We start from the raw sequence: 23286 nt of genomic DNA on the forward strand, positions 1-23286 counted from the left end.
ACGAGATGCTCTCTGTGTTTATGCTGCCCTTGGACCCGACTCCACAAGGAAAAATGAAGCCAGGCTAAAAGATATTTCCCAAAATATTACATGGTTATCTTGTTCCGAGCCTGTGCCTGTTGTTGCAGGGGAGAACGTGGCAACGCTGTAGCAAAGTTTGGATTATAGGAAGGGAAGGTCGTGTTATTGTAATAGTGGGTTTATTCAGATTAACCCCCTCCTGACCACGGAGCTCCTGGCTCACATCCGTCCAAGGGGTTCAACCAAGGCAAGAGACCTGAAGGGATGAAGTATGGAAGGGATGAAGGAGTGGGGGAGCCAAGGATTGAGGGAATCCTGCCCAGAGCTCTGCCACCCCAAGGACAAGCCCTGGGTATCTGCAGCACTAATGCCAGGAATGGAGATTGACTGAGAGCAGCAAGAGCAATAAAACAAGGGTTTCAACCAAGGACACCATCAACAGCGATCAAACCAAACCCAGGCAGGAATGCAGTGCTTTCATCAAAACCAGAAAGAGCCTGGATATGGGGCACAAGTGATTTGATCAGCAAACAACCCTGAACTGATACCAGAACGGTCCCAACATTTCAGCAGCAAGGATGGGTTAGCCAGAGGCTATTTATTCCCCTCTCTGTTATCTTCCTTCCCCTCCCTGTTATCTCCGTGGGCTGCAGCTGCAGGAATACCCAAATGAAGGAACAAAGACCAGCACCAGGCACTTTGCATAAAACTGGTGGAAGATTAAGCCTACAAATCATAGCACAGAATCATCCTTTGGGTAGGAAGGGACTTTAAAGCTCCTCCACACCTTCCACTGTTGCAGGCTGCTCCATGCCCTGTCCAAACAGGGATCTACAGTCAGGCTATTCCAGCCCATCTCCAGCCAACAAAAGCCTCAAAAAGAGTTTGAAATTGGCTTTGTTTAAGTAAATCTCCCTGTCCAAAACGCCCAGCCCTGATTTTGCTCCAGCAGCTTGCCCAAGAGACACTTGCTGCTGCCTGGTCCTCAGCAGGGCAGTGACTCCTGGAGTCCTGAGGAACAACATCAACTTCACCTCCACTCCCACCGGGAACCTCCTGGCTCCACCCCGCTGTTCTGTGGCTCCGGGTCTGCTCTTTGTTTTTATCTTTATCTCCCCACTATCAGCTCAATGGCTGCATCTGCCCAGGGTGCAGAACAAAGAGTGCCTTGTCCCTCCCCAGGGGTGTCTTTGATGGGCCATTAACCTGGGCACATCAACACGGGCTGGGCTCACACCCTTCCTGCCCATCCCTCCTTCCAGCCTCCCATCCCCTCCTGCCCATCCCTCCTTCCAGCCTCCCATCCCCTCCTGCCCATCCCTCCTTCCAGCCTCCCATCCCCTCCTGCCCATCCCTCCTTCCAGCCTCCCATCCCCTCCTGCCCTGGGGGCTCGCTGTCCCCACCAAGGGCACTGAGCAGCCTCTGCTCGGGGTCCTGCTGCCACCCCAACAGTGCCACCATCCAGATGAGCACAGGGCACCTCCAGATGAGCACAGGACACTGACCCTGAGTACTAAAGCACAGCTGGAATTTCACTGAGCCACCGAGGTTGGAAAATCCCTTGGACACCATCAAGCCCAAGTGTTCCCAGCACTGATAAAGCCACCATTGACCATGTCCCCAAGTGCCACAACTACGGGGCTGTGAAATCCACCCAGGGATGTGACTTCACCTGTGCCAGGGCAGGACAACATTTTCCATTATGGAATTCTTGCCAATACCCAACCTGAACCTCCATGGTGCAATTTGCAGCCATGTTCACTTCCCAGGGAAGGCTCTTTGGGGTGGTTTTTATAACAGATGACAAAAATGTGTCCCATGGTGGTCCTGGCTGGCACAAGCTGTGCAGAGGAGCTGTGGAGGCTCCAGCAATGGAGAAGCCAAAACTCAACAGGACATGGCCTGGACCAGCAGCTCTGCCTCAGCAGGGCTGGAGAGGACAATCCCCAGAGCTCCCCTGTACCCCCACTTCATTCCAGACCTTCCCTTTCTCACGGCAGATTCTCTCTAACAAGGATGTTGCTTGTTTAATTTCCCTTAATTTCCTTCTTCGAGGCCCCATTATCTTCAATAATGCCCCAAGCCCCTGCAGCTCCCAGCTCTGCAGCAGCACTAAACAGCAGCTTAATTATTACAATTGTAATTTACATAACTGGTCTTTATAAACACTGGGAGGGCAGCCAAGGAAAAAAGTCCAATATTTGGGGAAAAAGAACTGTTTACATATTTCACCCATGTAAACAAGAGCTCGGGTGAACTTCCGTGCTCTGGGTTCCTCCCCTGCAACTCTGGGTTTCAATTAAAAAATTGCCAAGGAAAACGTCAGGAATTTTAACGAAGGCATTAAACTGTGAGGGATGCATCCAGTTTCTATTTTCAAAGATTTCAAAGATTTCCATTCCCTCTGGAGGGGTGAGGAGTAGCAAGGGGAGACCTGACATCTTGCAAGGCTGCAGAGAGCAAGGGGCAAAGGGCAGAGGAATCATCCTGGGTTTCCAGCTCTGAGTCCCAAACACGAGAGCCTGATGGAACTATGAGCTACCCAGCCATTCACTGCCAGGAGAACACGCAGAGGTTTTCCATACTTTGAGCTGCCACTGTTCAGCTTGATCACTACAGACAGAGCTGTCCCTCTCCAGGACTAACCCACCACATTCAGCCACAACCACATGTGAAAATCACATAATTTTTTTTCTTTAATGTATGGATTTATCAAAGAGAATTGGGATTTTAGCACATGCTCATCTTCCTATTCCTTTTGACCTACTTTCCCTGGCAAACTCCTTCCCTGGGAGGTGCAGAGCCAGGGCACCAAGTCTTGGTCCAGGCAGGCAGCAACCCAGAGGGCAGGGCTGGATGGGATCTTGGGAATTAGGAATTGCTCCCTGGCAGGGTGGGCAGGCCCTGGCACAGGGTGGAATTCCCAGAGCAGCTATGGCTGCCCCTGGATCCCTGGCAGTGCCCAATTCCAGGTTGGACACTGGGAATTGGAGCAGCCTGGGACAGTGGGAGGTGTCCCTCCACAGCAGGGGTGGCACTGGGTGGGATTTGAGGTCCCTCCCAATCTAAACCAGGCTGGGATTCCAGGACCAAGACAGACCCCATCCATGTTCCCACCTCCCTTACCGTGTGGAAACTCCAACAGTGACTGTCCCAGCAGTTTTGGGATGCAGAACCTGGCAGCTGAAGGGAGTTTGCTCAGAGCACTCAAGTATCTGATCAAGAGGGAATTATTCCTGTGCTCTTGCGCCTGTGTTCCCACCATCTCCCATCCCAGCAGGGTCTGGAGCAGCTCAGGGATTCCCTGCACTCAGTTTTCCCCTCCATGGATTCCCACACTGCTTTGGGTTGGGAGGGACCTTAAAGCCCATCCAGTGCCACCCCCAGCCAGTCCCAGGCTGCTCCAACCTTCAAGGACTACGGAAGTTTTAGCAGGAGTTCAGAAAGACATTTTTCCTCTAAGGGAGAACCTTGCACGATGCAAAAAACCAAAACCTTGTACCCAACTCTGATTAAACAGTCTAGAAAAAATGTAAATCCAAGCAGAGCTTGGACTGTTTGATCTCGGAAAGACTTAAAGAAGTACCAACGCCCTCGGGTGTCTCTGCTGCAAGGTCCAACCCTCAGTGTTCACAAAGCTTTTAATAACAGCGCTCAGGGAAACAGGCTGTAGCCAGCTCCCGGGGCCAAATCTGCTTCCTCCATCCTGGAGGTCCCTGGTGTCTCGGGATCAGCATGGCAAAGGCACAGGCTCACACAGAAGCAGGAGGAAGCACCACCACAGCTGAACACAGCCACAAGAGGAATTAAAAGGAGGTTATTCTACAGTCATGAACTTACACTCAATTAGAAATCTTAAAACTCCTTCCCCAAATGGGCTCCTCTCTTTGGCACATGCTCAGCATTTATTTACTACCATCAATTCTCTCATCACCGAGTATAATCAGCCATTTTCATCCTCTCCATGCACCAATTTACTGATTTAATGTCAGCCCATTGCTTCCAAGCATCCTCCCCATCCCATCCCATCGCATTGCATCCCATCCCATCCCATCGCATCGCATCCCATCCCATCGCATCCCATCCCATCCCATCGCATCCCATCCCATCCCATCCCATCGCATCCCATCCCATCCCATCGCATCCCATCGCATCCCATCGCATCCCATCGCATCCCATCCCATCCCATCGCATCCCATCCCATCCCATCCCATCGCATCCCATCCCATCCCATCGCATCCCATCCCATCCCATCCCATCCCATCCCATCCCATCCCATCCCATCCCATCCCATCCCATCCCATCCCATCCCATCCCATCCCATCCCATCGCATCCCATCCCATCCCATCCCATCGCATCCCATCCCATCCCATCCCATCCCATCCCATCGCATCCCATCCCATCCCATCCCATCGCATCCCATCCCAGGCAGTGCCTACCCCTGTCCCAAGACATGATCCACTCTATCTGTGAACAACCAACCCATGTCCAGCAGACTTTTTGGGAATGACTTCACCCTCCCTGTGGCTCCCAAACCTCCCCAGAGCAGACCTGGGCACCCTGGCTGGGTGCTCTGGCCTCCAGGTGCCAACTTCACCCATTTCCTTCCCAAGGGATCTGTGTTTTCCTCAGGCCCAAGGCCCGTGGGAACATTTCTCCTGGGCTGAACAAATAAGATAACAGAGGTTGTTTTGGTCCCACCCTGCCAGGCACAGCAGCTCTGCCCACGGGCAGCTCCAAAATACCACGTCAGGGCCTCTCTGGAGGAGCAGAAGCCAAAAAATCCCGTAGGCAGGGAAGTTCTAAGGAGCTGAAATAACTGGAGATTGGGTTACTTCATAACCAGAAACCAAGTGATTTGACTGCTGACACATTCCTGCCCCAATGAGGGGAACAGAACAGAGCCATTAAAAACTGCAGGCACAGCCAGGACAACCCAAGCTGATGGGAGAGGGGTTTTTACACTGGCAGGCAGTAACAGGGTATGGGGAAATGGCTTTAAACCAAGAGAGGAGAGCTCAGCTGGAGACAGGGGGGAGGTTCTTCCCTGTGAGGGTGGTGAAACCTTGGCCCAGAGAAGCTGTGGCTGCCCCTGGATCCCTGGAATTGTCCAAGGATGGGATTTGGAGCAACCTGGGAGAGTGGAAGGTGTCCTGCCCATGGCAGGGCGTGGCACCAGATGAGCTCTGTGGTTCCTCCAAGCTCAAACCACTGCAGGATTCTGTGATTCCATGTGTTGGGAATGCTCTGCAGAGACCTGGCAGTGCTGGGGGAAGGTGGGGACAATGACAGAGCTGTGCCCAGAGGAACCCAGGGGGCTGGACAATCCTGTGGCACCTGCAGCTCCCAGGGACCCAGGAACAACACTGCCACTCTGCAAAGAGACAGGATTATCCCATGGCCCACACCATCTTCCACTGATTTGCACAGAATCCCAAAATGGTTTGGGCTGGGAAGAACCTCAAAGATCATCAAGTCCCACCCCTGCCATGGCAAGGACACCTTCCACTGCCCCAGGCTGCTCCAAGCTGGCCTGGGACACTGCCAGGGATCCAGGGGCAGCCACAGTTTCTGTTCTGTGCACTCCAAAAGACTACCAGTGAGGGGTGGGAAGGAGTCCAGGTCCCCCTGAGTCCCTGTGCCAGCCGTGAGTCACCGCTCCAGGCAGCCCCAGCCCACACCGGGATCCAAACTCATCATCATGGAGAGAAAGAGGAATTGCTCAAAGTCAGGAAACCACACAATGGATGAGTGAGTCATCCCTGCCTGAAGAATTGAAGATGCCAAAGAAAGCTTGGAAGAAGTCAAAGAAAAACCCACAGCATTCCTGCTGTGCCAGCCCTGAGCCAGGAGATCCATCCCTGCAGCGCTGCCTGCACAGAGCCAGGCACTGCCAGTGCCAGCTGTGGGCACAGCTGTGTCACACCCATGGCAAAGGACACCTGCAGCACAGAGAGCTTCAGATGCAGAACCAAAAATTTTGGTAGCTCTGACAAGGTAACAGAAGTACAGAATTATTCTCTTGCTGTCAGAATTTATTGAGAAATCACATAATGGCAGAAAAGCTCATGTTGGGAGGGATCCTCAAATCCCACCCAGTGCCGCCCCCGCCATGGCAGGGACACCTCCCACTGTCCCAGGCTGCTCCCAGCCCCAATGTCCAACCTGGAACTGGGCACTGCCAGGGATCCAGGGGCAGCCACAGCTGCTCTGGGAATTCCATCCCAGCCCCTGCCAGGGAACAATTCCTGATTCCCAGTATCCCATCCAATCCTACTTTGAAGCCATTCCCTGTGTCCTGTCCCTCCATGCCTTGTCCCCAGTCCCTGTCCAGCTCTCCTGGAGCCCCTTCAGGCCCTGCCAGGGGCTCTGAACTCTCCCTGGATCTTTCTCCTGTCCAGGTGAGCACCCCCAGCTCTCCCAGCCTGGCTCCAGATGCTCTTGGAGCATCTCCATGAACTCCTCTGGACTCGTTCCTGAAGCCCCGTGTCCATTCCAAGCTGGAGGCCAGGGATGAGGAGCTCAGAGCTGACCCAAAATCCAGGCTCACAGCCCGGTTCTGTCTCACCTGCACAGCCTCACAGGATGGCTGAGGGACCCCAGGGCCCCAGGAACAATGTGGACCTTCAGAAAGGCTCTTCCCTGCATTTCTTGGCCTCTTCCTCCTCCTCCCCTGCAGCCCAGGCTTCGAGGACTCCCCTGGTCCCTTCCCAGACACGCTGCTGTGTAATTAATCCAAGGGAAGCAGTACCATTCCCACGCTGCCGTACAAGGACAGCTTCTCCCAGTTTTAGCCTTATTTATCCATGTGTCTCACCAAGAACTGATGATTTCCATGTTCACAGGAACCCTGGTGAGCAGGAAACAGGGAGACAACAGCCTCTGCCTTGGCCATGGCACACGCTGCACAATGTGCTTTTCCACAGGCAGCAGGAATGAGCTGCTCCCAACCCACCCACGCTGTGGGACGTGGTCCTGCTGCAGCCAGCTCGTGGCAAAGCAAATCCTTTCCCTTCCACTGCAGAACAGGACTCCAAGAGGGCAAGGCCCTGCCTTTCCCCAGATTCCTACAGCTGAACCCACAGGAAAACCCTAACCTCAATTATCCAACCTCAACAACCATCACCTTGATTTCTTTGGGAACAAAAACCCTTCCAGTGATCCCGCTATCCTCTGCTTCCCCAAACCACTGTATAGTTCCCTTCCCACAAGGATCAGGACAGCAGCAAAGGGGCACCCAAGGCAGATGTGGGTCCCAGCACAGGGAGGAGGAGAAAGCCAAAGGCTTGGGAAGAATGGGGAGGAAAGGAGCAAGAAGGAACTTGTGAATAACATAAGTAAACAAAAAAAGCGCCAAGTTTTGTTATTCTTGGTGCTCACAGACCTGTTCAGTTCCAGGCACAAAACGGGAATCCCAGAAGGACAAGAGCCTGGATGTGCCAGGCACTGGCCCAGCAATGGAATGCCACCAGACCCCACAGGGGACAGTTCAGTGCCATGGCAGGACGAGGGGCTCGGGTCAATGTGGAACAAAGTGACATCTCTGCAGGACAGGCTGCAGCACAGTGGTCACACCCCTGAGGGAGAAGCCAAATCTCCACTCACACATGGGAGGAAAGAGACTCTTCCCAGGAAAGCCCAGCTCTGTTCACTGAGTGTGGAAAAGCTCACCTCAAGCCCCAGGCACTTCCTTTTCTCATTCCCAGGCACTGCCAGGGGACACCAGGCAGCACATGGGGTGGCAGAGTGTGAAAAGCAGCAATTCAGGGACACAAGTGAAAAGAAATCCCTGTTCTAGCAGGCAGAGATCATTCACATCAGGGAAACATCAGGTTTAAAATACTTTCCCTTCCTTGCCAGCCACACACGAGCACTTTGGGTTACATCAGGGCCAGGAGAATGAGAGAATCCCAGAATATCCTGAGCTGAAGGGACCCACAGGGATGATTAATCCAGCCCCTGTCCCTGCCCAGCCCCCCAACAATCCCAGCCTGGGCATCCCTGGCAGCTCCTGGAGCTCTGGCCGTGCCCATTCCCTGGGGAGCCTGGGCAGTGCCAGCACCCTGTGGGACAGGGGAGAACCTTTCCTAAAATCCAACCCGAGCCAGCCCAACCACTCTGTCAGGTAAAAAAAAAAATCACCCGTGGATAGGATGGGCAAACAGCAATGATCCCAAACACGCTGGTACAAGGCAGGTGCTCCCGAATTCTAAACTTTCTTCCCCAGAGTGAGAGCTGCTGTTCTTCAATCCAGTGGGAAAAGGAGAAGCCCCCCCAGCTCTGAGTGGCACCGTGCCAGCAGTGAATGAGCCCTGCCTGCCTGGAGCTGCCTCACTGAAAAGGTTGTTACTAAAAAAACAATCTCAAAAGAAAGTCTTGAAATGAGTCATTGTGGAATAGGGATTAAATTGGGAATTTTATGCTTTGCTACACTGGAAGATGGAAATGTTGTTTTTGGAGGAGATAGTGGGGAGATTCACCCCTGGGATAAAAAACAGCTCTCCTAAAATGACTGCTTTCTGAGGGATCAGGGAAAGAGGAACTTTCTAGAACAGATACTGACCAAGAACACCACTGGAACCCTGAGGCTCCTCATCCCAGCAGGGTCCTGGCAGTGCTGGGGCAGCAGAAGGTGACACAAAACATGAGGTGTCACCTCCAGGCCATGAAACCTGGGGGTAAGAACAGGAGCTGCCCAAGCCAGAAGGGAATCCCCAAATCCCTGAGGCTGGCACAGCCCTCCCAGCCCACGGAGTCCCAGCTGTGCCCCACGGCCACCTTGTCCCCAGCCCAGAGCACTGAGTGCCACGTCCAGGTGACACCTGCAGGGATGGGCACTGCAAACCTCCCTGGGCAGCTCTTGCCAAGGCCTGAGCACCCTTTCCATGGGGAAATTCCTGCTGCTGTCCCAGCTGAGCCTGCCCTGGCCCAGCCTGAGGCCGTTCTTCCTTGTGCTGTCAAGGGGGAAGGGGAGATGGAGGGATAGAGGGAAGGCTTTCCAGAGGTGACAAGTGGTGATTCCATCAGTTCAGCAGCTCCTGAAACCTCACCCTTGGCCTGAATAATCCCCATGGAGAGGGGATTATTCAAACCAGCTCCCACAGCTGGTTTCCCTGAGGATCAGGAGACACACATGGTCACTTGTGCTTTAGGAGCAGCAGGGATTTCAGAGTGATCCCAAACCTCAAATGCTCTTTCCCTGAACAGAGACTTCCCAAAATCCTCCAGGCCCTTTGCAGTAATAAAAAGGCTTCAAAAGACAATCTGGGAACCCCTTGGAAAACACACTCTTCATCCTCAGCACACAGGGAAGAGCTCTGGTGTGATGTAACCCCTGTTGCAGTTCAGCACTCTAAACTGATATTGTGTAAGCAAAAACCCAAGGAAGGAAAGCCCCAAACCTTTCCTGAGCCCAGCCCCAGTGCCACCCCACATCTGCTGCTCCACTGCCTGTGCTAAACCCAGCTCAACCCTCCCTGAGATTGCCCAGAGTCATTGGGAACATTGAATGTAGAATGTCTGGAAAATCCTCATATTTGAGCAGATCTGGGGTCCCCCCAGAAGGGCAGCTCACCTTTTCCCCATCATTCCTAAACCATGATTTACCTGTGGCTTTTCCCAGGCAGCTGGGGAGGCAGGCAGAGTTTGGAATCTGCCCCTGTTCTGAGCCCTGTTCAGAGCTGGTTTTAGGGGAAGCTGAGGCAGTAAAGGGGCAACTCTCCAAACCCCAGTGACTGGGAGTCAGACTATGCCAGCCCAGCCAAGGAATCCCAGACTGGTTTGGGTTGGGAGGGACACCAAATCCCACCCAGTGCCACCCCTGCCATGGCAGGGACACCTCCCACTGTCCCAGGCTGCTCCCAGCCCCAGTGTCCAACCTGGCCTTGGGCACTGCCAGGGATCCAGGGGCAGCCACAGCTGCTCTGGGAATTCCACCCTGTGTCAGGGCCTGCCCACCCTGCCAGGGAACAATTCCTAATTCCCAAGAACTCCTAATCTATCCCTGCCCTCTGTCCCTTGTCCCTCGTACCTGTGCATGCACCTTTCACTGCCCCAAATGAGGCCCCAGGGCTGTGGGATGGGGGTTCCAGGTGCTCCTTCCACCTGCCCCGGGTCCCACCCTCCCGCTGCTCTCCCCACTGAACCCCCCAATCCCCAGGTGCCACTTAGCACACCTGGGCACGGAGCCAGGTGAGCAGGGTTGGCTCTGGCCCCTGCACCACTGGAGCTGAACAAACAGATCCCTCCCCACCCAGTAACTCGGGCAGAAAACACCTCATGGAGCTTCAGTGGGAGGGATAAATCACTGGGGATGGGAATGGCAGGGGCTGCTGAGGGCCCCAGCAGGAATCCATGGCACAGGCAGTGCTGGGAGCAGCACTCCCAGGGCAAGGAAATAAATTCCTCAGCGCCCCATAAATCCTGCAGACACAGAAGGTGGGAGCTGTGTGCAGGACTGAGCCCCAGCAGCTCACGGAGTCATTCCCAGCAGAGCTGCAGTGCTGCTTTGGGATTAACAACCTGCTCCTTCCCTCCAGCCCTGGCACAGCCTGGGATCACAAACCCCAGAGCTGGGTGTGCTCAGGGGGCTCTGGGATCCCAGAGATCACAAACCCCAGAGCTGGGCGTGCTCAGGGGGGCTCTGGGATCCCAGAGATCACAAACCCCAGAGCTGGGTGTGCTCAGGGGGGCTCTGGGATCCCAGAGATCACAAACCCCAGAGTTGGGTGTGCTCAGGGGGCTCTGGGATCCCAGAGATCACAAACCCCAGAGCTGGGTGTGCTCAGGGGGCTCTGGGATCCCAGAGATCACAAACCCCAGAGCTGGGCGTGCTCAGGGGGGCTCTGGGATCCCAGAGATCACAAACCCCAGAGCTGGGTGTGCTCAGGGGGGCTCTGGGATCCCAGAGATCACAAACCCCAGAGCTGGGTGTGCTCAGGGGGCTCTGGGATCCCAGAGATCACAAACCCCAGAGTTGGGTGTGCTCAGGGGGGCTCTGGGATCCCAGAGATCACAAACCCCAGAGCTGGGTGTGCTCAGGGGGGCTCTGGGATCCCAGATCACAAACCCCAGAGCTGGGTGTGCTCAGGGGGCTCAGTGCCATGGACAGGGGCTCTGGATCCCACTAATCGCTCACATCCTGGACCCGGGCATGCTGTACTGGGAATATTCCCTGCGGGAATTCCAGGAGCTGCCTGGGAACTGCAATGCCTCAGCACAGCACTGAGTGTGGAACACACAGAGCACACAACACAAAGCTCAAGTGGATCAAACTGAGGCTTGGAAGAGTTTGGGACCACCCCAGGAATCCAGTGCAGTGTCCTGGCTGCCATGGAACACAGAATGAACACAGAACACTTCGTTTACCAGAGTTAATTACAGACCAGCACAGCTTCCAGCCAGCTCAGAGATGTGCTTCAAACCAGAGAAAGTGCCCTTAACTTATTTAAAAAGATTCTTACTCCCAAACACATGTGGGAGGGACCAAGACTTTCTGCATGACATCAACCACCAAACTTGAGAAAACAGCAGCTTTCTATGTGCAAAAAATAAAATACTTCCATTACTGAAAAAAAATAAATAGACTTAACAGAACATTACTATTGTAATGAACAGCTTAAAAGTTAAATTCTAAAAAAGCCTGCCCCTGGTCTCTTCTTGAAAGAGACACTGAAATCCCACCCAGTGCCACCCCTGCCATGGCAGGGACACCTCCCACTGTCCCAGGCTGCTCCCAGCCCCAGTGTCCAACCTGGAACTGGGCACTGCCAGGGATCCAGGGGCAGCCACAGCTGCTCTGGGAATTCCATCCCAGCCCCTGCCAGGGAACAATTCCTAATTCCCAGTATCCCATCCAATCCTACTTTGAAGCCATTCCCTGTGTCCTGTCCCTCCATGCCTTGTCCCCAGTCCCTGTCCAGCTCTCCTGCAGCCCCTTCAGGCCCTGCCAGGGGCTCGGAGCTCTCCCTGGATCCTTCTCCTGCCCAGGTGAGCACCCCCAGCTCTCTCAGCCTCACCTGGCTGGAAGCTTTATTAGCTTTATTTGCCCAGTGTTTTGGCAACTTCACTTGCAGGGGAAAAAGATGCATTTGTAAGGAAAAATGAATTTTACTTTCTCAGTCTTGCATTTTCAGGCTATATCAGCTCAAATGAAAAAAAAAACCCCAAAACCCAAAAAAGGAAGCCAAGTTTCTCTCTACCAGCTCTCCTGACCAGTCCCAGCACAGCACACAGCCACTGGCTCTGCTGCTGGTATTTCTTTCCCAAGAGCAGAAGTGTCACCTCTGCAGCACTTCCCCCCCAGGCAGAACACACAGGACTAAGTTTAGCCATGGTTAGGCCACAGATAAATCCCTCCTAACCCCTCTCTGCTCCCAGAGCCAAGGAGGCAGCAGCAAATCAAACCATCCACAAAGAGCTCTGCATTCACCCCAGTCTGACTCTTCAAACTCATAATTCAGGGCTAATTCCTTGCAGCTCTTCCAGGACCAGAGGAGCAGTAGCCCCCAAGGTCTGAAAAGCAACACTTGGGTACTTTTAGTTGAAAAATGCTGTCAGAGAGTGAAATTCTGGGTTACTTCTGCTGGGCTGGGCTGATTCAGTGTTTAGCACCAGGCACAGGCACGCTCAAGGACTGTGTTTACCAAAGGGATAACTCTGGCTACCAGGGAAGCTCCCTGCCAAATCCTAACACAAACATACAGGTGACTCAGGAAGACGAGCCCAGACTCCTCTGGATCTTTTTTAATACCTCATTAATCAGTAAAAAGCACTCTACACCCTCCAGGCAGAAAATATTCTTTCCAGCAGTAGCATAAAGGGGAAAAGGAGCCACGAGCTTTCCTCCCTCCTCTGCTGCAATCAGGGAACTTCCCTGCAGCTTCCCTGGAAATTCCTGCCCAAACCAAAGACAAGTGGGCCAGGCTGCCAGGGCAGGGATGGAATCACGTCCCTGGAGGGATTTAACAGCCCTGTGGATGTGGCACTTCAGGAGATGGCTTAGTTGAACTCTGCAAGGACTTTCCCAACCTAAATCATTCCATGGTCCTCTCCAGTAAACCCAGCCCTTGCTCACCTTGTGCACCAAAGCCTTCACAAGTAATTCTACCAATGCTCACACCAAGACTCCACTCAGCAATAAAGCCTTTTCCCTCCTTCTTTCCAACACAAATTCCCTCCTTTCTCTAGGACAGAAGGTGCTTGATTTATTCCCAGAGCCAGGGCAGGTGCCCATGAACCCTTCCTGGGAATGCTGGGTGTGCTCCAGGCTGTGCCACCACGCTGCCCCTTGCGAGGCTCTCCCTGCACAGCAATGAGATCTCTGCACTCCAACCCTGCCTTGGGAACGGGAATCCTGGTGCTTCCCCACCCCACAGCACCACGGGGTTAAACAGGCAGAGCCCACGAGGAGCTCCAAGGAGTTCAACTGGCATTCCCAGCACAGGGTGTTTGGCAGACACTGAAGAAGCCACCTGAGTTTGAACAACAGAGCAAGACTTGGGTTTGGTTTAACAATCCCTACTCCCTGAGTGAACAGCAGCTGGAGCTCCTCCAGAGGAATCCCGAGAATGAACCCATTACACATTGTCAGTGGGAATAAGGATGAGGTGGGGTGACACATCCCCCTTTTCCTACATCTCAGGCCACCTCCACCCCAATTCCAGTGCTCCTGGCAGGACCCAAGAGCAGCACATCCCACACCCCTGTGGGCACAGCAGGGTGTGCTGGTCCCTGGTTTCCTGCTGCTTCTCCCACACAGAGCTCAGCTTTGTCCTGGATCCTCCCCATCTTCCCAATCCCAGCCTCTTGGGAGGGCACCAGGGCCAGCACAATGCTGGGATTTTGGGAATCCCTGTGCTGAGCCCAAATGGCTCTTCCAAAACCCTGAGAGGTGCCAATGCAGTGAAGAGCCAAAGGTACTGAGGAGATTGAGCTGGGATGAGCTGGGACAGTGGGACAGAGGGACAGCAGGACACCTCCTCCCAGCAGAGTCCCAGGGAGCAGGAAAGCATCTCAGTCATTTCACCTTGTTAGGCTGAGCAGCTGAAAATAGCCCCAGGATGAAAAACAAACCAGCTGGACAAGTTCTCTCTCCAAAGCAGGAGGCTCCAGCCAGCAGCGAGTGGAGCTCTGTCCTGGGCTCTGTCCTGTGCCCTGTTCTGGGCTCTGTCCTGCCAGAACTTTGTCCAGTACCCGAGCTCGGTCCTGCCCAGAGCCCTGTCCTGTCCCCTGCCTGGGGCTCGGGGCACAGGGAGCTCCAGAGGGGTCAGTGCCAAAGGAACATCCATCCCCCAGGGCAGCCCTGCCCCATGGGCAAACCTGTGAAGATATCCATCTGGAATGGATACCTGGCACTGCACTGCCAGGCATTCCCATTAAGGCTCCTGCTCTGACGTGACAAACTCCCAGCCTTGAGCCTCACCCTTTGAAGTATTAAACATTTTTTCTCCTTTCCCAAGAGGAAAAATAAAAGATGGGAGAAAAAGTAACCAGCAACCCCACTCCTCACACCAATTGCTGTCAGGAAAACTTCTCTAGGAATCATCCTGCAGTGTGGGAGAACAGTACTGAATACCCCCAAACATCCCTTTCCACCCTCTTTTTTTGTTAACGATACAGCAAATGAAATGAACAGGAAAACCTGTTTATCTCCAAAACCCAGAGTGCAAATCTCCAGGAAACAGTGTGGTCCAGGAGCAACCTCTGAGAGCAGCAGGACCAGAGGCCAGGAGGGCAGAGCTTGGGGTGGGGACAGCCATGGCATGGCATGGCATGGCATGGCATGGGATGGCATGGGATGGGATGGGGTGAGGACAGCCCCATCACTGACCCACCAAGAGTCCCCTCTGCCAGGTGTGCTGCCATCGCCATTCCCACAAAACCTTCTCCAACTTAGCTTCCACACCTCCCAGTTTCACACTTTTGGAGCATGTCCTCTTTCATGCAGAGACCCTCCAGGACACAGCTTAATTAACTGAGCAGGCCAGGCTGCAGGAGTGCCACCCCTTGAGGAGCCTCTCCATCTCACCAGCACTCACTCACACCTCTCAGCACAGCCAGAGCCAGCCTGGGCTCTGGGAGGGAGCTGGGAAGCCAAACTCTGATGTCCTGGGTATCAGGACAAAGCACAGACAGAGCTGCTCTGTCAGAGCCTGGCACAATCCCACCCCCAAATGCCCTGGGAGCATCAGCAGCTGTGCTGTGCCTGTGCCCCAATCCTGGCTGGGGACAAACCCACCTGAGCCCCCAGGCAGAGCCACCTGGATCCACACACCCCACAGACAAAAGCATGGCATGGACAAGAACTTCCTTCCTGAGCCTTTCCACAGATTTGAAAAGAAAACAAGATCCCCTCAATTTTGCAGCTGACAGGCCAGACCCACAGTGAAATCCCAGGAACACTGAACTGCTGTCACCTTCCCAGAACACTCCGAGGTGCTCAGCCCTTCCATCAGCCATTTCCCCATCCACGCTTCATCCCTGGGCTCACATCCAGCTCCAGAAATGCCACCCAGAGCAGGAAGCTGGGAAGCTGCAGGGGGATCTGAGACAGGACCACTTCCCTCAGCAGCACCCCCTGAGCTCAGCCCCTGCAGGTGGGAACAGCCATCACACAGGGGATGGAGAGGGAAAAACCCTTCACAGCCGGCCTGGAGCTCTCCTCAGCTCACCTGCACTCCTGGAACTGCTCTGTGACAAGCACGAGCTGCCAAACCTGGATTTTTGCCTTTCAGCTGCCAAGCCACCAGAACAAACTCACCCAGGCACCCTCAACAGCAGCTGTTTGGAGCAGAATACTTCCAGAATTATTTCTGTCCTCCCAAAAACTAGTTTCTATGCCCCATCCATCTCTATCCAGTTAAAAAATAAGGTATTTTCCCTTTGGCTTACTCACCCATTAATTATGTCCTGGCACTCTTACAGATCTAAACACATGCATTGCTTAGCAGCTTTAATCCTGAATTATTCCTCCCTTTCCTGCAATCCAAAGCCTCCCTTGCCTAGGAAGGGGCAGGCTGTTCCAATCAGCAAGCTGTTCCTTTGTAACTGGGAGAGGAACATTCCTCAAGTTCTCCTGTTTATTGCGTTTTTATGCTCCCAGAACACCGAATTTACGGCACTGGAGCTCCAAACCTGCACAGAAGAATCAAACTGACCTTAGAACTCCATCCTTCAGGGAAAACCAAACACTGGGCTACAGAAATAGTGTCTTTTCCTACAAAACGTGTGTGTGTGTTACCAGACATCCCCATTCCCGGCGTTGCTGCTGCTTCCACTTTCTGAGAGCTACTGGGATCAGCAATTCCAAATCCCAGAGGAGGTGAAGGGATGGTGGAATTGAGAATGGGCACAGCTCCTTGGTGGGATAAGGGACATTTCCAAGGAAGTGCCTCTGTGGATCCTGCAAATGCCTCTTACAGCAAACGTCAGCAAGATGTAGATAAATATATATATATATATATACAAAAAACTAGATATATGTGCCAGAGGCAAGCACTCAGGCTGGTGGGAGACTTCCAAGGAGCACTTCGTGGTTCCCAAAGTCAAACTCCACAGATGTCTGTGACACACAGTGAGTTAATGCATTTTCCAAAGTGGAAAAAATGGGTTACTTAAAAATAGGTCCATAATCCAAACAAACAAGCATCCCGGTACTATTTCATGGAGGGAAAACAAGCAGGCAGGGACAGAACCACACACAGCTCCCTAATGACTTCCTCTGCTCCTCTCAAGGTTTTCCATCAACTGCAGAACCAGGGACATCAACCAGGACTGCCAGGAAAAATTCCTGGGCACAGTCCTGCAATCACTCCTTATCATTAATTGCATTATTAGGATTATTGCAGAGACCTCAGAGCCCCTGGCAGGGCCTGAAGGGGCTCAAGGAGAGCTGGAGAGGGACTGGGGACAGGGATGGAGGGACAGGACACAGGGAATGGCTTCAAAGTAGGACTGGATGGGATCTTGGGAATTAGGAATTGTTCCCTGGCAGGGTGGGCCGGCCCTGGCACAGGCACAGCGAGGCAGGAGCTCCTCAAGGCTCCCATGTGCTGCAGCAGTGACAGAGCAATGGCTTTAATTAAAGAGCCCTTCACCCCTGCCAGCTCCTGACACCAAACCTGAGCTCCTGGGGTGCCAGAAAATTAATCAGGCACGGCTGCAGGGGCTGGGGAAATGAAGGTGAGGGAAAATTAAAGTGTTCCAGAGAGCCCAGCTTGGATCAGCCATGGCAGCAGAGCAGAGGACTCAGCAGGACAGAGCTGCCTCCACAGGACACATCACAAAATTCCAGCAGCAGAGAGTCTGGAGCGTGGGAAGGGGAAGCAGCAGGTCCCAAGGCTGCTCCTGATAAGAGGGAGAAGGCAGAAAAGAAGCCAAACCCCCATTATCCACAGCATCCCACGCTGCTTGGGGTTGGACAGGACCTTAAATCCCACCCATTCCCACCCCTGCCATGGCAGGGACATCTCCCACTGTCCCAGGCTGCTCCCAGCCCCAGTGTCCAACCTGGCCTTGGGCACTGCCAGGGATCCAGGGGCAGCCACAGCTGCTCTGGGAATTCCACCCTGTGCCAGGGCCTGCCCACCCTGCCAGGGAACAATTCCTGCCCAGCAGCACCTGACTGACACAGGGAGGGGTGATGGAATCTCCAGCTGGGGGCAGGGGGGATGCCCACACCTCCACCCAGGAGCAGCAAAGGTTCCATCTCCTGCCCCACCAGTGATCCCCAGCAGGGCTCCACACAGCCAGGAGCACCCTGGTCCCAAAGGAATCTTTTGGGAATTCCTTTCCAGCAGGAATCCCAGAGCTGCCCAGTGAGAGCCACAACTCTGCTGCGTGCTCAGGAGTTCATTTCCGCCTCTCTGGATATAAAGCAAAGCTAATTAATGAAGGAAGCAGCCTTCTTAACACTAATAAGTTCGTGCAATTAGGGCTCTGGGGAGCAGAATGCCAGGCTGGGCACAGCCCAGGCCTGGCACTGACCCTGGGCTTGGAACCACCAGGGACACGAGCTACTGCCAGCACCTCTTCCACCAGCACAGCCTCCAAGTGGGACAAGCAGCAAGACAGAGATAACCTCAAGGAAAAATGCTGCTTTTCAGCCACTAGCTCACAGAAAGGGGTTTTTCACTACCAAAACCCAGAATCCCCAAATCCCTGAGGCTGGCAAAGCCCTCCCAGCCCACGGAGTCCCAACTGTGCCCCACGGCCACCTTGTCCCCAGCCCAGAGCACTGAGTGCCACGTCCAGGTGACACCTGCAGGGATGGGCACTGCAAACCTCCCTGGGCAGCCCCTAATAGCAGGATGGCCTTTTAGCTCCCTTCCCTCCTCACATGCCAGGCAGATTATGAACCACACCTCACTGGAGGTGAGTACTTCACCGGAGGGTGCCTCAGCTCCCTGGGCTGTCCCAAGACACTCACCCATCCCTCCAGCCCTGCCCAAAGCAGAGAGCTCTCACAGGGAATTGGGATGTACCAACAGCCCAGGAGCCAAACACCAACTAAGCAGGGCAGAGAAACACAAAGTGCTTTTCCTTCTCACTCCTCCTGGGACAAGGCTCTGCTCCAGGACCCCAAAGCATCCCAGACCCTGCTGCTGCACCTCAACGGATGTCAGGAGGCTCCTACCTGCCACATTTACTGCTCCATCCCCTCCTGAGAGCAAAGCATGGAAATGACAGGAGTACTGCCCTGGACTTCCCATGTGGATGTGTCTATCTCTGCCCCACTGTGGGAAAGGCCAACCCCAAAAGCCTGGTTTGGAGAAGAAGATGAAGTGTCCCTGAGCCACAGCAGTGTCCCTGCCGTGCCCCAGCAGTGCCCCAGCCGTGTCCCTGCCGTGTCCCTGCAGCTCCCATGGGAAGGGACCACCTGAGGTGCACGGCAGACATGGACACAGCTGCTGTCCAAGGGACTGAAGAAGAAATTAAATGGATGCTCTGTCTGATCCAGTTGAGCATTACTCCAGCTTTCTGGGCCAAGCAGGGAAGGGAATGAGCTGGAGGGAGCCAGGAGCTCCCCGGAGCAGCCCCAGCTGCCCAGTCAGCCCAGCTCCTCCTCCTCCTCCACGTGAGGCCAGCTTGCTGCCAAAAGACAAATTTTGCATCTCTCAGAATGGCAATTCCTCGAGATGAGTTCCATTCCTGAAGGAAGCCAAGGCTGTGCAATCCACTGGGGCTTCCAGCTGATCTGGGGAAGAACAGGGACCATTTCCTGGCAAAGTTCTCCAAGCATTCCCACAACTGCTTTGTTTCCTTTGCCCAACCCAGAGCTGCTACTCACAGGTACAACTTCTACTCAGTGAACGTGCACCCCTTGGAGGAACTGAATTAACAGCAAAATCTCCTTTAAATGACATTTTGTGGCAGCAAGGAGGGACAGAGGTCGCTGTGTCCCAAGAACCCTGCCAGGTCCCTGGAAGGACAGAGCCCCAGCCTGTTCAGGATGAGCCACACTGAGCTTCCAAAGGCTCCCCTGAGCCACGTCCTGCCCAGGTGCCAAAAGCTTTCACTGCAGGTTTCAAGCCCAAACCCATCACTTCCCAAGGCAGAGGCTTTGCAGTGAAGGATTCACCTCCAATGAGCCCCTGGGCCTTGGGATGATGGCAAGGAAAGACAGGGCTCGGGCTCATCCTCCTCTCCCAGAAATTCACCTTCTATCCCCCTGGAACCAGTGACAGCACCAGAACCTGTGGCTGCAGCCCCCTCCTCACACTGCCTTTGTCCTCCAGGATGGTCCCTGGGCTCAAGGGCAGCTCCAGACACATAGAACCAGCCATGGGCACAGCCCTCCAGCTTTGGACACTGACACTACCAGCATGTGGTTTTAACTTGATTTTTAAACCACTTAGGTAAGAGCAAAGATGACTCAAGAAATGTGATTGAGGAATAAGACAGGGAGGTAGGAGAAAGAGAAAGGAAGAGGAAGAGGAGCTGCTGTGGAAAGAGGAAAAGCCACCAAACCTGTGCCAGCCCTGTACCAGAGTCCAGCCCTCATCACCCAAAAATGCCCCAGTGCCAACACACAGCTCAGAGTCCATCTCTGAACTGCTGCAGGGAAAGGAAAATCCACACCACGATCCCTGAGGGCTGCCAGCATTGGGACCTACACGAGGCACCAGGCATCCCTGTGGATCCAGAGCACAGGAAGGAATTCCATAGACACTGAAATAAGGCTCAGGGCAATGCAGACTTGCAGCATTTCCATAGCACTGCAGGGACATGAGCAGATCTGGATCTGCAGGGAAAAATGTCACCATGAAGGGAGCTAGGGATGAAGCCCAGCCATCCAAATCCCCACCTCTCCACAGTCACTTTTCCTTGGCTCTCCTACAAACACACCTGCAAGAGTACTATAAAAATAACCCTAAATCCCACAGACTGGTTCCAGGTGATGTGATTTAAGAAGGAAGAGCAAACTGAACAAGATTAGTGTTTTAAAACAGATGAAATTGAAGACTTTTTACCCAAACAATGGGTCATATTTTTGATGGCCCACATAAAACTTGTGTAAAACATTGGCTACAACCCTGCAGGATGTTCTGATAAGGACCAGAAAAAGAACCAAAACCTGGCTGATTTGGGCAACAGCCAGATTACAGCAAATGAGCAGAAAGAGGGAGAAAAAAAATCCCTCAAAGTCCAGTTTGTCCCTGAGGAGCCTTTCCTGCCCCCTTTTAGGGGGTGTGAAAAGGTCCCGGGCCAGGCTACAGCCTGACAAATTCGGGCTAAAAATAACCAGGGCGGGTGCAAACAATACCGTGGGGCCAGTCACACATCCTGTGACAGCAGCAAGAGCCCAAAGCCGGGCTGGGCAAGGCCAGGGGGTGCCAGAGGCCCCCGGGCTCCAAACCCCCACACCTTGTGAAATGGCTCCTGTGCTGCCCAGTGGAACCAAACTTCAACCTGATCCCGGCAGGAAAAAAGATTACAGATCAAAGATTAAGGCCTCAATTTGCCTCAGAGTGAGTCAAAGCCAGGAGAAAATCTGGTTTTCACCGGCGTTCAGTCACCAACTCTGATTTTCCTGCATGGATGAATCCACCCGTTTCAAGCTCTTGCTTAAAAACCCATCCCAGGAATCGGGATCATTCACTAATCCTCTCCAAAACCTGCTGATGCATCCCCTGAGTGTGCAGAGGAATCTCAGCAGTCCAACAAGTGCTGCAGCTCAGGCTTCTGCTCCCTGCATGGCCTGAAGAACTCCCCCGGCGCTGACATCTCATCACTAAAATCAAACAATTTTTAAAACAAGCACCTTTGCACGTTGGAAAAACATGTTGAAACCGAGCGCTTCCACTTTCAGAACGGCATCCAACACTCACCTCTGCCTCACACTGAGCAGCCAACACCTTCTGCTTCCAGGGAAAACACCAGGAAAAGTGTCTCCAGTGCCGCCTGGGGACACTCCCTGCTGTGAACTGGGAGCAGCAGCTCCTGGAGCCCAAGTGCACATGGCCAAGAGACAGCAGGGGACGCACGGAGCTGGGGCAGGGGAGGGCAAGGAGCCCTCCCAAGCTGTCCGGGAAGGGACACTGAGCAGGGCACACCAATCCCTCCCTGACCCCATTCCTGCAGGGCTGCGGCTCCAACCCGTAGCCAGCCATTAACCCCGTGCAGGTTTGGGAAGGCAGCAGGGACCAAAACGTGGCCCAGAGTGAGCCAAAGCAGTGTCCAGCAGGAACAGCCACTCCAGGGCATTTCTGGGAGCCCGGGGCTGCCTCCGCTCACCAAGAGCAGAGCCAGCAGCTGAATCACCCAGGCTGCCACACTTCTGCAGGGCCTCCAAAAATAACTGCGCTGGAAATTCCTTGGAGGCACAAACCTCTCTTCAGAAGGACTGCAGAGATCCAGTTTCCTTAGTGGAACAGACTGGATGTGAACTGGCCCACGGGTTCAGGAGCACAGGCAGAGGGGATGAGGAGCCCCTTGTTGTGGAGACAGGCAGGAGTGAGTGACAGAGCCCATCCCTGGCTAGGAAAGAGCAACCTGCCTGCCCGGGGCTCACACCCCGTGCTCTGCCGGTACCCAGGGCTCACACCCCGTGCTCTGCCGGTACCCGGGGCTCACACCCCGTGCTCTGCCCGTGCCCGGGGCTCACACCCCGTGCTCTGCCGGTACCCGGGGCTCACACCCCGTGCTCTGCCGGTACCCGGGGCTCACACCCCGTGCTCTGCCCGTGCCCGGGGCTCACACCCCGTGCTCTGCCGGTACCCGGGGCTCACACCCCGGTCCCGTGCCACAGCCCCAGGGCCAGCTCCTTGCCCCACTCCCAGCAACGCACAAACAGCCAAACCTTTCCCTGTGCCACCTTCCACCCCAACACCAACATCACCCAAACCCCTTCCCCAGCAGCCAGGTCTGCCCTGGGCTGCAGCCCAGCCCTGCTCCCCCAGCCCAAAGAAACCTCTCCTGTGTCCCCTGGCCCGGCGGTGCTGGGAGTGGAGCAGTGAGCAGGGCTCGGCATTCCCGGTGCCCGGCACTCGCGGTGCCCCGAGCTGCCCCCGGCTCCCCCGGGCCCCTCCGGCGCTGTCCCGGCCCGTCCCGAGCTCACAGCCGGGTTTATGGCCAGAGCCAGCTGACCTCGGGCACTGCCACAAGGACACGGAACCCACGGAGGTGCCACCAGGTCCCAGCCGGGAAAAGCACGGGGGAAACGCACCGGGTCCCAGGGTTTGGCTTCTCTTTGGCGAGGGGTTGGTTTTTGGGATGGAAAGGATGGGAAGGAGAGAAGCAGAATACCAGGGTTGGTTTTTGGGGTGGAGAGGCTGGGAAGCAGAGTGCCCGGGGGTTGGTTTTTGGGGTGGAGGGGATGGGAAGCAGAGTGCCCGGGGGTTGGTTTTTGGGGTGGAGGGGATGGGAAGCAGAGTGCCCGGGGGTTGGTTTTTGGGGTGGAGGGGATGGGAAGCAGAGTGCTGGGGGTCAGGGCTGTGCTGCCCGTGCCCCTCGAGTGGGATCGCTCCTGTCTGGAGCACAGGGGAAACCGGTCTGGGTGTCCCAGAGCTAGGAATGGCCCCCAAAAAACAATAAACACCAGGATTTTCGGCACCATCCCGAGCTGCCTTCCAGGCTCTCATTACCAGAGGGTAAACAAGCTAAATAACAAGCAAAACATCAAATCCCGCCAACCGGTCCCAGTCAATACGATTTAACGAAGAGCGCAATATTCTAAATGAGCTGAAATTGAAAACTCCGGTCCCAAACAGCCGGAACCCGCCGCAGTAACAAAGCCGGGTTAATTCGGTCTTTGCCAGGTCCC

The 23286-nt window shown here is 54.4% G+C and overlaps 1 protein-coding gene across 5 annotated transcripts in view; it reads right to left on the minus strand.

The window, feature by feature from the left end:
* The window catches only part of STIM1 (stromal interaction molecule 1), a 70518-nt gene that overhangs the window by 46514 nt on the left and 718 nt on the right, over positions 1-23286 (minus strand). The window lies entirely within an intron of this gene.

Source organism: Cinclus cinclus, chromosome 2 (assembly GCF_963662255.1).
Source record: "Cinclus cinclus chromosome 2, bCinCin1.1, whole genome shotgun sequence".
NCBI classification, from domain to species: Eukaryota; Metazoa; Chordata; class Aves; order Passeriformes; family Cinclidae; genus Cinclus; species Cinclus cinclus.